Below are 15,189 nucleotides of genomic sequence, written 5' to 3'. Positions count from 1 at the left end.
CAGCTGAGCTATTTCAAATCCTAAAAGATGATGTTGTAAAAGTGCTATACTCATTATGCCATCAAATTTGCAAAATTCACCAGCGGCCACAGGACTGAAAAGGTCAGTTTTCATTCCAATCCCAAAGAAGGGCAATGCCAAAAACTGTTCAAACTACCGCACAATTGTACTCATCTCACACGCTTCCAAAGTAATGCTCAAAATTCTCCAAGCCAAGCTTCAACAGTATGTGAACCAAGAACTTCCACATGTCCAAGATAGATGTAGAAAAGGCAGAGGAATCAGAGATCAAATTGCCAACATCTGTTGTATCATAGAAAAAGCGAGATAATTCCAGAAAAACATCTACTTCTGCCTTATCGACTATACCAAAGCCTTTGACTGTGTAGATTACAACAAACTATGGACAATTCTTAAAGGGATGGGAATACCAGACCACCTGACCTGCCTCCTCTGCAACCTGTATGCAGGTCAGGAAGCAACAGTTGAAACCAGGCATGGAACAACAGACTGGTTCCAGATAGGAAAAGGAGTACGTCAAGGCTGTATATTGTCACCCTGCTTATTTAACTTATAGGCAGAGTACATCATGAGAAACGCTAGACTGGATGAAGCACAAGCTGGAATCAAGATTGCTGGGAGAAATATCAGTAACTTAAGATATAAAGATGACACCACCCTTATGGGCAGAAAGTTAAGAGGAACTTGAGAGTCTCTTGATGAAAGTGAAAGAGGAGAGTGAAAAAGCTGACTTAAAACTCAACATTCAAAAAACGAAGATCATGGCATCCGGGCCCATCATTTTATGGCAAATAGATGGGGAAACAATGGAAATAGTGAGCTATTTTATTTTCTTGGGCTCCAAAATCACTGAAGATGGTGACTGCAGCCTTGAAATTAAAAGACGCTTGCTCCTTGGAAGAAAAGCTATGACCAACCTAGACAGCATGTTAGAAAGCAGAGACATTATTTTACCAACAAAGGTCCATCTAGTCAAAGCTATGATTTTTCCAGTAGTCATGTATGGATGTAAGAGTTGGACTATAAAGAAAGCTGAACACTGAAGAATTGATGCTTTTGAACTGTGGTGTTGGAGAAGACTCTTGAGAGTCCCTTGGACTGTGGGGAGATCAAACCAGTCCATACTAAAGGAAATCAGTTCTGAATATTCATTGGAAGGACTGATGCTGAAGCTGAAACTCCAATACTTTAGCCACCTGCTGCAAATAACTAACTCATTGGAAAAGGCCCTGGTGCTGGGAAAGATTGAAGGCAGGAGGAGAAGCGGACAACAGAGGATGAGATGGTTGGATGGACTTTAATTTGAGCAAGCTCCAGGAGTTGGGTGCTGCAGTCCATGGGGTCACATAGAGTCAGACATGACTGAGCAACTGAACTGATGGATGAAGGAATGGATAAATAAATGGAAGGAAAAATAAATGAATAAATGAGTGAATTCCCGTATTCCTTCTAGCACAAAATTTATATTACTCCAAATAATATAATAAATGAGGAACAGAGACATTTGTAAAAAGAAATTACTCAACTAGAGGATTCTCCAGTTAGAGAAACTATACTAATACAGATCTCTTTTTTCAAGCTTAGGGAACCTGTAATACATATATCTCTCTCTGACTTCCCGGGTGGTACTAGTGGTAAGAACCCGCCTGCCAATGCAAGAGACTCAGGAGATGTAGATTCGATCCCTGAGTCAGAAAGATCCCCTGGAGGAGGGCATGGCAACCCACTCCAGTATTCATCCCTGGAGAATCCTGTGGGTAGAGGAGCCTGGTGGACTGCAGTCCATGGGGTCTCATAAAGTCATACACGACTGAAGCAACCTAGCACACACCCCTCCCCACGCATTTGGATCCCTCTTTCACAAAACTTTCTGCTCTAGCTCATCCTAATTCTTCCCTAAGCAGTTCTGTATTTAGTGTTATTTATTTCTCCTCATGTGATGAGGACAAAGGAAGAATAAATGGTACTGTCTTTTTCCTATGTACAGTTAGCGAATGCTGTTATTCAAATAATTTCCCTTATCACAGTTTTTATTGACATTCTAATAATTCATCCTGTTACTTTTTTGCACATGTTTACGAGTCCCATTTATTTATTCATATATGCAGGTTAGCCACTACATCAGGTACGGTGCTGTGTTTCACTTTATGTTCTTACTGGATTCTGTTTCTTAAAAAACAAGGGTTGCCTTTAATACTACAATGTGTCAGCCCCCAAAGCCAGTACAGGATCTTGCATATTGTGGACTCAATAAACATTAATAAGATTAATTGATTATTTGTCCCTGAGCATCCATGTCTCCTTTCTTCCAGGTATTAGTTTGATCCCACAGTGTTGAATAGAGGGCTAGACTGTCAGTATCACCAGGACTTCTATAGATTCAAGGCATGATTGCCTGGGTCAGTGGGGTGTGCATGTATGTGAGAAAGAGAGAGAAAAAGAGTGTGTGTGTGTGTGTGTGTGTGTGTGTGTGGTGAGTATCACTTGGGACAATCAGCAATTAAGTCTCCTAGGATTCCATCTGACTTCTTATAGGTGACCAACACCCAGTGAAGGTGAGAGTGTTAATTGCTTAGGCATGTCTGACTCTTTGGGACCCCATGGATCGTAGCCCTCCAGTCTCCTCTGTCCGTGGGATTCTCCAGGCAAGAACACCAAAGTGGGTAGTCATTCCTTTCTCCAGGGGAATCTTCCCAACCCAGAGAATAAACCTGGTCTCCTGCATTGCAGGCAAATTCTTTACCATCAGAACCACCAGGGAAGCTCCCCAACCGACATACACATTTAAATAAACTCTTACACACATAAAACGTCCCGTAAGAACAAGGAGCACAAGAAAAGTAGAGCTAAGGGGGGGGATCTTTCCTTAGTTTGGTGGGAGAAAGTCCCTTCCATCTGAATTCGAGGATAAGTGGTAAATAGAAGCAATTTCTGAACCCCCTACTCTAACCCAGATCAGTGATTAAACACTTACCCAGGACACTATAATTTTTAGACTAAGTTTTTCTAATTCAACAGATGCAAAAACAGAACCTTGCCACATAACATTGGGAATGTACATTTTCCCCATGGTCCACATTACTCTTTAGTAATTCGATCCTTTTCATTGCGAAAGTTTCCTTATGCATGGAAATGTATAGTCCCTTCCAGGAAGCTCAAAGCCCTCTTCCCCAAATATTTATATGATCAGAAAGAAGTACTCACAGTCCCACTGAAAGTCATAAAATGCTAGGAGAACAGAGATGAAATTCATTACAGGTGTTCATGCTATAATCCCACTGCTCACCTGATCTGCTCCTTCTCTTATACCATCATCAAGAGTAAGAAAGAGGGACTTACACCTGGGAGAGCAGCATTCAAAACACACATAGCCAGCCATCCAAAGGGACATAATCAATTCCATGTGTGTGCTTGTGGTGACAGAGACTGCTTTTTGATATACAGGGAAGTGATTCATTACACTATAGCTTCTAAAGCAGAAGGGGAAAAAAAAAAAAAAGCAACTTTGGAAAGTACACTCATATAAGATAGTTTCTTATTTTGAGGAAAACAGGGATAACTTTTTGAGACAAAGGTAGATTTGCAAGAAATTAGTCTGAATCATGGAAAAATATTTTCCTGGATAATGGTGGGAAAAAGCACTAAAGCACTTACTCAGATAGTTGCTTTTTTATTTTTGTTTCTGTTTCTGTTTCTTCTTTCTCTTTTCTGATTTCATTTTATTCTTTTCTCTATTATATTATTATCCTTTTCTCCTTTAGTTTCCACATTCTCCTATCCCCATTCTGCCTCTGCTCTACCTTCTGCTGCCAACCCTCAGCCTAAACACCCATCACTGGGATTCAATTCCAGTTATCCATCCCCGTGATAACTCATATCTACCCATCCACACCCTCTAATCTTGTATTTAATTTTCTAATTAATTAAATTAGTTTTGGTTGCACTGGGTCTCTGTTGCTTTGCATAGGCTTTCTCTCGTTCCGGTGAGTGGGGTCTACTCTTCGTTGCAGTGCATGGGCTTCTCATTGCAGTGGCTTCTCTTTTCGTGGAGCATAGGCTCTAGGCATGCAGGCTTCTGTAGTTGCCGCGAGTGGACTTCAGTAGTTGTGGCACACAGGCTTAATGCTCTGCAGCATGTGGAATCTTCCTGGACCAGGGATGGAACCCATGTCCTCTGCACTGGCAGGTGGATTCTTATCTACTGAGCCCTCTCTAACCTTTTAAATAATTGTCCTGGAATTAATGATTAATTCTTTGAAATCATTGGATAACTCTTAGATGCTAAAGAATGCATCTGTTTCTGAAATATTTTAATCTGTTGTGTGACTACATCACAAAATTTAAAAATACATATTAGTGCACATTTTTATAAGAGCAGGAGAGTACACAGGACATGTTCACTGGCACTCACCTGGAAACAGCATGTTTTATTAATAGCAGGCCTTTGTGAATCTCTGCAGATGTTAATCAGATCCATTTGTCTGTCCCACAGCCAATCAGGTGGCCAATGGCTGAGGCAGCACTCATTATTTGATTTGCATATCAAACATGCACACAGACAGGCTGGGAACAGAGTATACTCCCCCCCCCCCCTCCGCCACCTCTGGACACATTTCACAAGTGAGTTTCTCAGCTACTCGCAATCACCGAACAAGAAAGAATGTGCTCCTGGTGTGTGTCTGCTCCAGCAGCTACTAGGGGGTCAACAGATTATGGTCATCACCCCTAGCAGCTTACAGTTGAATTGTCAAGACTAAAATACTCTCTGTAAAAGAAGGAAATAGATAGAAACCTCATAGTGACCTTAGCTGAAGTGTGTGTTGGGAGATGAATGCTCCCAGCAAAGCCTGTGTCCAGACAAAGGAGCGATTTCCTGGAATCCTGACATTTGTCTCTTCTGTAGACAAGGAAAATTTGGAGTTTCCTATTAAAACTTTTAAGAAATGTATTTTGACAATAGTATATATAAAACAGATAACTAATAAGGACCTACTGTATAGCCCAGGGAACTCTACTCAATAATCTGTAGTAAGCCTATATGGAAGAAGAATCTAAAAAAGTGAAAATATATATGTATAACTGATTCACTTTGCTGTACAGCAAAAATCACAAATACTCCAATAAAACATTTTTTTAATGTGGTTTGAAATGGTAGATGAATAGATTTTATATTTTTCTTACATTTATATTGCTTGTTATAAAATTTCATATGATTCTCACAATTCCTGGGTTAAGGGAAACTATTAATTGTCCACATTCCACCAATAAAAAGCAATTGATTTATTTGCCTAGTATAAGGTTTACTTGGTAGATAGCCAAATCAAAATCCAGAATATCTGACCCCAAATTCAGTGTTTATCCGCAATAACAGGCTGTCAGGTGAGTAAGTTCACTGGGAAAGTGAGGCTATGTACGTGTATATGCCATGAGCATAAGAGTGTGTCCAGTGAAATATAGTTAAATTTAAATTCTTTAAAACATTAATAATAACAGAACGCAAGTTAATATACAGGAATTACTTAAAAACATTTGAGGTACTTCTTCATTCACTAAATATAAAAACACAATAAGACTCTGTAGGCTTCATCTTTGCAAGCTAAATTTGGACTCATTCACTTGCCAGGAAATGAAACAAATCTATAAATATTTATATAAGATGAAGATCTTAATAATCAAAGTAAACAAAAGTTCTACCTATATTTAAATACTTCTGAAAGCAGAGATTGTTGACTGTTAGCATCAGTTTTCTGAAAATGCTTTGGCTGGTTTTCAAAATTTCAACTCATGATACATTTTTTAAAAATGCTTTGCCTTAATAAACATCATACAACTGTCATATACATAGTGAAAATTCTTTGTTTCATTTTCTTCTTTGAAGAAATACATCCTTTATTTTTGTGAACTTTCTATACTTTCATTTATATGTATTAACAGCTTTTAAAGTCAGGCTTTGTTTGTTTTATAGTCCATAAACCAAAGCATGGTTTTATTTTATGTAATTTACTCATCTCCACTTTTATTGTTGTTGCATATGTTAATGTTTTAGCTTCAGAAATAAAATATCATGTAGGTAAGCAATTAATGTCCTTCTGTAATTTTTCTTTAATGCAGAGAACAATTAAGCAATTTTCATTGGGTAAGGAATATAGATAAAGAGACATGATACTTTTCTTTTGGATGCGTAGAAGATATAATGTGATTAATAGCACCATAAACATAATGTAATTTACTCTGAAGTATTGGAAAGAATGTGAACTCTTAATGACCCAAACGAACTGTATTTTAGAGGTTTGTATCCTTATATCCACCTGTGGTAAAGATTCAAGTGTAAGCCTCACATAGCTTCTTTATAGTCACAGCTGGCAGACAATTAAAGTAGAATCAATTTATTTTGCAGGAATAATGATTTATATCAGAATAAAAGAATGACAGCATTTCTGATAGTTGAACATGTGTTTTAACTAAGTCCAATCTATGTGGTTCAAGCAGTTAAAGAGATTTTGCTATATTAAAAAAAAAAAAAAACAAAAACAACTTTGGATCTGGATTTGTTTTTTGTTTTAATCTTACAGAAGTAGAGATAAAATTGAACTTGTGTTTTCTAATCTGTTCTATATAGAACCAAATATGAGGCTATGTACTTTGGAGCTTATATAATTTTTTTTTCCCTTGTGCTTCTGAGCAAACAAGTATGCTAAGCCTTCTTACAAACCTACTGAAGATTTAAGAGCATGCTTTCAGAATTAGCACTTCTTTCTTTGGAGAAAGATTTCTGACTTATAGTAATTTGGCACAGAGAAGGTAATGAAGTTCTAGAACTCTTTTATGTATCTAGCTAACAGATCCCTTTTACCAGTGGTAGAGGTGTGTTCAAGGAACTATATGTTTGGGACCTGGATATGATGTGTTGTGCTGGAAAGAGCAATGTGATACTAATAGTCAGGAGAACTAAGTCTAGACTTGGTGCTCTTATTAATGCTAGAATCTTAATTCTTAGGGTGTAAATTCTTCATCTAAAAACTGATCCTTTTTTCTGTACTGTCTAACTCAAAGGTTTTGGAAATAAGATTAGTTCATAAATGTGAAAAGTTTTTCAAAAGGTTTTAGAATGTGCTACAGATATAATATATATACTTTATAAATTTGAATCAGATGGCTGAAATAACTAATCTATCATTAATTATTAAATACTCATGGCTGAAATAACTGATCTACTATTAATTATTAAATAGTTACTGAGTGTCTTGATAGAGTTATTCAAGCAGGTGTAAAATATAATCATTTCTCTCCAAGAAATTACACTGTAGTTGAAGAGTCCAGGCACAAATACATGAAGTTCAATAGGAACACAAGAGTTAACAAGTTTAAATATGGAAAAATTACATGCCATCTTAAAACAGCTCAAGGTTGAGTATCAAATAGAAGAATATATATGCTGAGTTCATAAAAGGGATGTGTCTTGGATACTGGAGTGGTCTTTGGTGGGTGGGTGAAGTCACTAGATTTTTGTCATGGAGGAAGATAGAGCTGAAATGAATTAAAAGGCAGAGAAATCATCATGAGAGATAAGAAAGCAAATTATAAGGTCTATTTTGTTAATGATCAGCCTGTTTGCCTAGAGGGGACATTTATGGATAGGACATTTATGGGTTAGTAACTATGTGTCTCCCACATTCTTTCCCCTTATGTCTAACTATGAGAGCAATCCTAAAACGAGAGTCCTAGTGGAATCCTCTCATGCCCACTGGATCATTGCTCTTTATCAGTCCCACTTCTCAGCCTTTGTCCTAGAATAAGGAACTGTATTCAATATCTTGTAATAACCTATAATGGAAAATAATCTGAGAAGTATATATTAATATATACATATATATTAATAGATAAAACTAAATAGCTTTGCTGTATACCTGAAACATTGTAAATCAACTATAATTCAGTTTTAAAAAATACAAAAGATTTTTTTACATTTTCCATAAACTAAATATCTAATAAAAGTTAAACTAAGTCAATATATAGGGTAATTTCTACAAAATTGTTATTCACCGTTCTACCTGAAGCCAATTTAAGTCTCTTCTCCATGAAGAAGAAAACTAGCAAAAAGAAGATAGAACCTCACAATAATAAGTCCCCAAGCTACAATTTAACACCAATTTAGCAATTCCATTAGAGAGCACATCCAGCTCATTAAAAGCAGCAAGCTAACCTGTCTACAAATTGCTTCACCATAATCAAATATTGGCAAAATAACCAGATAGGAAATATAGTGCCTGTCTGAAATATTAGCAATTAATTATAAAATAGCCAGTTTTTCTAAAATGTCATGCATTTTACCATATACTAATGCTTGTTAAGCTGACCTGAAAAAAATTCTATTTGACCTTTTAACTTGTTTTTTCTTTTTTTTCAAATACATTCAAAAAGTCAGCTATCTTTATAAATGTGGCTTCAATCCATACAGAAACCGACTTCTTCAATTATACAGACAAATTTGTATTAATAGCAGAACAACCTTTCAGATATCAACTAGAGTTCTAGATGGCTGTTCCCTTCTACAATCACACACAAGGGAGGGCCTTTCTGCAGACAGCCCAGAGTCCGATGTAGGAATTCTTTCTATAGTGTCTCTGATTTGGCAAGATACTCCTTCTCTCAGGACATGCATGACCTGTTGCCTTCTGAGCATACATTGCATTATGTTAGAAATCTCTTTTTTAATTGGATTGAAACCTAGATTAATACAATTTTTGCCCCTCCTTCCCAGTTTGCCTTTCAGTCAAACAAAACTACTGCCTCTTCTATCCCAAAGCATTATGAACATTTGAAGACTGCCCCATAGTCTTCAAATGTTCCTCTTGCCTCAAGTTCTTCAGCCACTTCACAGGAGGAGATGGTTTCTAGCTCCCTTTACCCTTGAATTGTGAATAACTATAATGATATGCTTATGGGTTAAAATTTAAAATTGTATATTTTTATGTCATTAAAAGGAAAACCAAGCTTATGGAATCATTTTGGCTATATCCAAATTGAACTGATGACTTGAATATTTGAGGCAAAGTCTCCTCTTTTGAGGTAAAAGGGACATCCATTTACTTGAGAGAAGATTCTTAAAGTCTGCTAATAATAACAGGCGCTTATGTGGACTGAAAGTGTTTAACAGGCCTATTTTCTATAATTAAGAATTTTCTATGGAAATATACGTTTTCATGCTAATGAATCAGATTTACCTAGAACTTCTTTAAATTCATTTAACAGGTATTTATCAAGTGTTGACTGAGAACTGGTCATTGTGCTAGATATTGTGACAATGAACAAGCACAACCTCAGGCTTGACCTTAGGGGAAGAAAGCACTGATTGAGCAGTCAACTATACTATCGCATAGTATCAACTGTGATAGGTGTTATAAAGAAGATCCACTGAAAGGCATGAGATGACAGAGTAGGGACATCTATTTCAACCTAGAGGCTCAAGGAAGCCCTTGAGTCAGCCCAGACTGCTATAATGAAATTCTCATAGACTGGGTGAGTTAAACAACAAATAGTCATTTCTCACAGTCCTGGAATCTGTGAAGTTCAAGATCAAAAAGCCTTTCTGGTGAGACCTCTCTTCCTCACTAATAGATAGCCACCTTCTAGCTGTGTTCCCACAAGGCTGAGAGAGGAAATTCTGGTGTCTTTTCATATCCTTATAAAAACAAATCCCAACATGGGGGCTTCTACCTTTATGTCCTCTTCTAAATCAAACTACCTTTGACTACCATCGCATTGAGGTTAGGGTTTCAAATATATTTTGCTGCTGCTGCTAAGTTGCTTCAGTCGTGTCCGACTCTGTGCGACCCCATAGACGGCAGCCCACCAGGCTCCCGTCCCTGGGATTCTCCAGGCAAGAATACTGGAGTGGGCTGCCATTTCTTTCTCCAATGCATGAAAGTGAAAAGGGAAAGTGAAGTCACTCAGTCATGTCCAACTCTTCGCAACCCCATGGACTGCAGCCCACCAGGCTCCTCCATCCATGGGATTTTCCAGGCAAGAGTACTGGAGTGGGGTGCCATCACCTTCTCCGAAATATATTTTAGGGACACATAAACATTCAGACCATAACAGAGGACTTCCCCATGGAGGTGACATTGGAGTTGCAACATGAAAGATAAATGGAAATTAACTAGGCAAAGATGTAGGAGAGAAAATTGTGGCAGGGAGGCAACTAGGGATTGAGGCTCTTAAGTGAAAGGGAGCAAGATATGCCTGAGAAGCTAACTTGAGTCCACTGGGGCTGACACAGTGCAGTGGGGTCTCACGGAGAGTGGTGCCAGGTGAATGTGGAGAACTTGGCTGAGACCAAACCCTACAGGACCTTGTGGGCCAAGTTAGACATTGTCTTGCTAATCCTGGAAATAATGAGACACTTTAATGACTTTTACCAGAGCAGTCTTATTGTTACAAAACTCACTTAGGAAGCAGAGTGGAGAACGAACCTGGTGCGCATGAGAGTCATCTGGGTGAGACCTGATAGAGGGCGTGAGTGGTGTCCGTAGATGTGGGCAAAAGGTGACAGACGTGAGGTACATGTAGGGAGGAACGTGAAATAAACCTGAAGGACGGGTTGTAGGAGCTGAGGAGAGCAGTGTGGCGAGGGTGGTCTTTTGAAGTTTACCCTGTGCATCTGATTGGATGGCAGTATGCTTGAATGTGACTGGCACAGACAGGAGAAGAGGGGTGTGGGGAGAAAAGAAGGAAATTTTATTTAGGATATGCTGAGTTAAAATATCATCCAAAGGTGCTAGTGGACAGACCTGGGTTCAAAACGTATTGGGTAATGGATGGTAACCGGAACAAAAATCACCGCTGTACTGCCCCTTGTGGGTGACTACCACCTACGGAGAGCACAAGGTCCGCGTGCCTGGGGTACACTCCCCGCCAGTGCACCAACACATAGTCTGCTATCAATACGGCTAGAACATAGCCAAGCTGGAATGATGTTTAGAATCTTTACATATCTCTCAGTCTCAAGCAGAGCTACTGCCCACTGTGCTGCTGCTGCTAAGTCACTTCAGTCATGTCCGACTCTGTGCGACCCCATAGACGGCAGCCCACAAGGCTCCTCCGTCCCTGGGATTCTCCAGGCAGGAACCCTGGAGCCCTTCTCCAATGCATGCAAGTGAAAAGTGAAAGTGAAGTTGCTCAGTCGCATCCAACTCTGCGACCCCATGGACTGCAGCCCACCAGGCTCCTCCATCCATGGGATTTTCCAGACAGGAGTACTGGAGTGGGTTGCCAGTGCCACTCCCCACTGTAGCCCTTGTTAAACATGGAGAGTCCTTCAACAAACCAGAAAGCAGTGAATTAGAGCAATTAGGTTAAGGTAAACTACTCTTGGCAATCTTTTCTTTGTGGGTGGAAATGTGAATCTAATACTTGCCTTTTCTCCATCATTTGAAAAACCACCTCCCAGGAATCCTTCTAAGAGGTGACTCCAGTCCATTCCTTTGCAGCCTCAATTAGGAACCAGGAAGAAAAAGAACATTTTAGCTAAAATGGATTCTAGAGATCATTCCACAGATGAAGACAATGGGCTGAAAACAAAGACATATTTAGGCAATGCTTAGAGAAGTTTCCTCCTCCTGTTCTGGTTCCTTTTGTTTGTTTGTTTTGGACATTTCTAAAATGAGAACAGAACATTTCAATATTATGTTATCTGCATTTCAGCTTCTGAGAGTAATCTCGGGGACTGAAGAAGAAAACATTTTGTTCTTGACCTCTCTGTCTTCTGACAGTGCTGCCTGGAAGCTAGTAACAAAGTTTTATTCAAGATAATTTTAATGTTTTAACACTCACTGCAAGTGTCAGGCTGATAACTGGGATAGATTTTCCAAATTAGTGAGTGGGGCTAAGTTGCCAATCCTGTGAAAGAATATCTATTTATTTTCAAATTGTAAATAAATTCAAGAGGTGTCTGGCTCAACCTCCAGCCCAGTGGGTTACTCATGGAACACAGCTCTAAAAGAAAAGGCCTTTATTAAGATTGTGGGCACACAGCTTAGTGAGGGCTTTGTTATCTGCACCATCTTAACCAGTGGTAAAGAATGAAATATTCTTAATAAAAACAACTCAGCAGCTTGGTTTTGCTTATTCTTTAGAGTTTTAAATCAAAATCAATGTGACTTTTTAAAGTAACCCCCAGGTAGAGTTTAAAATGCTGAATGTGCCTGAATTATGCATATGTACAAGGTCTACAGCCTCAGGAGTGTTGTTAGTATACCAAACGCCATAAGTAACAATCCATTCCAAGTAGCTGGTTTGAGAAGACTGGGGCTGCTGCCCCACGCAACACATTGTTAACACAGTGGGGAAGAAGAGCACGGCCCATATGGAGGGATGTGGATAAATGTAGGTGTTGGAAGTAGTCTGGTGATAATGCTATTAATGAAAGCTAAAGTAATGATGATTGAGAACTTTCTAAGCTGTTGAACAGTTTGGCCACATACTTTGTTGAATGCCAGCTACGTGCAAGTTCCCACTTTGAGATTCACAAATGAAAAAGATTGGATTCTGTCCCTATAATGAATCATAATTCACCCGGTGATTTACATGGCTAATTGCAACAACACAAAACAAACAAGGAGCATTGGGAGAGGTCAGAAGCTCAATTCCAATTGGCCTGTTTAATTGTCTTTCCAGGTTCCAGAGAAAATGTTTGTTATGGAGTTTCCAGGATGATTGGTGTCCTCTAAATTTGTTTGTTGGAGAGCTTACTCAGCCACTGTATAATGAACTTTTGGCCTAAAGTTATTTATTATAAAATTTAAGAACTGGTGTGGTCACCTAGTCTAAACTGGTCTTTTCAAGTTATGAAAATCAAGGGTAAATGAGTTTAATGTTATAGGATAATTTATTGTTATTAATCTTATATATGTGTACATACATATTTGTGAATATTTACATACTTATATATAATATAAATGTATATTTACATATTATTTACAGATATATGTATGCTGCTGCTGCTAAGTCACTTCAGTCGTGTCTGACTCTGTGCAACCCCATAGACGGCAGCCCACCAGACTCCCAGGTCCTTGGGATTTTCCAGGCAAGAACACTGGAGTGGATTGCCATTTCCTTCTCCAGTGCATGAAAGTGAAAAGTGAAAGTGAAGTTGCTCAGTTGTGTCCAACTCTTTGCGACCCCATGGACTACAGCCTACCAGGCTCCTCCGTCCATGGGATTTTCCAGGCAAGAGTACTGGAGTGGGGTGCCATTGCCTTCTCCATCCTTAAACCCCATGAGGACAAAATGAATTTTAAAAGTCTGGGAAGAATGTGTGATGAATGGTATAACTTCCATGGTCCTCAAGAAGTAGCATCAACTAGCCTAAGCAATATTTACTACCAAACTATGGCTTCCACTTGAACACTTAGCAAAGTAATTAGCTCCAGAAACTCAGCTTTCTGTAATATGGGGAATGGGCTGGTGGAGGGCCTTCATCTTCTGTCTCATTCAAAATGGACTGCAAAGAACCAGTGACAAATGAGTATTTAATTTGTCACTGAGGAGGCAAGAGGTTAGATAGCCCTGGTAGAATGAGCTCTGAGACTTGCTGGAACTTAAATATGAGTCTCTTATAGCAGAGATTTATTAAACTCAACCATCTCTGTGGACTGTCTCTTTGCCAAAATCAATACCCATTCTGATATTTCCCTATGGGCTACACGAAGGAAAACAGAAAAGGCTTTGGCTCTGTCACTGTAGAAACTGTAGGCTTGCTTCATATTTTGTTTGTATAGTAAGCTGTCCCAGGGGAGACATGAGCCTGTAGGAAAAGGCAGAGAATCAAATCGACTTCTTAGGGGTGCAAGGACCACTTTCAGAGGTTTTACAAGGTGAGAACAAAGCACTGAATTGCCCTTATTATAAAAAAAAAAACAAAAACCAAAAAACATAAGATTGATGGGTCCAAACTAAAGTCAGAGCAAAAAGTGTAAGGAAATGAAATCAGTCTTCTAAAGTAAAATAATAATAATAATTATATATTAGGCTCTTTTACTAGAATTCTTGTTTCTGAAGATCTCATCTGTCTTCTCTCGTTTTGTCATTGCTTCTTCTGAGGTAGACAGATGAAAAGTGAATGTGAAAATATTAGTTGCTCTGTCGTGTCTGACTCTTTGCGATTCCATGGATTTCTCCAGGCAAGAACACTGGAGTGGGTAGCCATGCCTTTCTCCGGGGAATAATCCTGACCCAGGGATCAAACCTAGATCTCCTGCACTGCAGGCAGATTCTTTACTTTCTGAGCCACCAGAGAAGCCCAGAGACAGATGAGATAGTTCCGTATTTTATCAGTGTATGTGTTTGTGCTTAGTCACTCAGTCGTGTCCGACGCTTTGCCACCCCATGAACTATAACCCACCAGGCTCCTCTGTCCATGGAATTTTCAAAGCAAGAATGCTGGAGTAGGTTGCCATTTCCTCCTCCAGAGGATCTTCCTGACTCAGGGATCAAACACATCTCCTGTGTCCCCTGCATTGCAGGTGGATTCTTTGCCTTCTGAACCATTGGGGAAGCTCTTATCAGTAGGGCAAGAAAAGAAATAAATAGTCATTTAAGATTGCTAAGTTATAAACTATTATCTGAGCTGCTGAGAGTGGGCCATGGCCTCCCGATTTTGGATTCACATTCTTGAGAACTTTGAGTTCAACCTCTCACTTCTTTCTTCCCCGCACTCTTACCTCTACTCAGATGACTTCCTCTGTTCAGGAGGCAGCTCTTTGAGTTTTCTACTATTTCTCTCTATGTATACCAGGAAACATCTGAACAAAATTTCACTATATGCACTGACCAGTTGACTTCAGTTAATCAAGTGACTATGCCTGTCATGTTAATGCATGTGGTAGAATTTTGTGGTAAATAATACATGGCATGTGTCAGAAGTCATTTTGTGCCAGATCCACCTCACAGCTCCCCACCTTGATGCAGTACTCTCAGAGATGTATAAATTATACCCCTTTCATATCTGTTTAAAGGATCACTTTTTCAAAACTGTTATGTTTCTCCTGCTTTTTGTTAATGTTCTATTCACTCAAGATTCTTCTCTTTTGAATTCAACTCAAGAAAACAAGTCATTTACTAGGACCCTTCCTATGTGATTTCACATTGTTTCTGTCATAGAATGTAAGA

This window comes from Bos mutus, chromosome 2 (assembly GCF_027580195.1).
Source record: "Bos mutus isolate GX-2022 chromosome 2, NWIPB_WYAK_1.1, whole genome shotgun sequence".
Lineage (NCBI taxonomy): Eukaryota > Metazoa > Chordata > Mammalia > Artiodactyla > Bovidae > Bos > Bos mutus.
Note: the sequence above shows the minus strand (reverse complement) of the source record.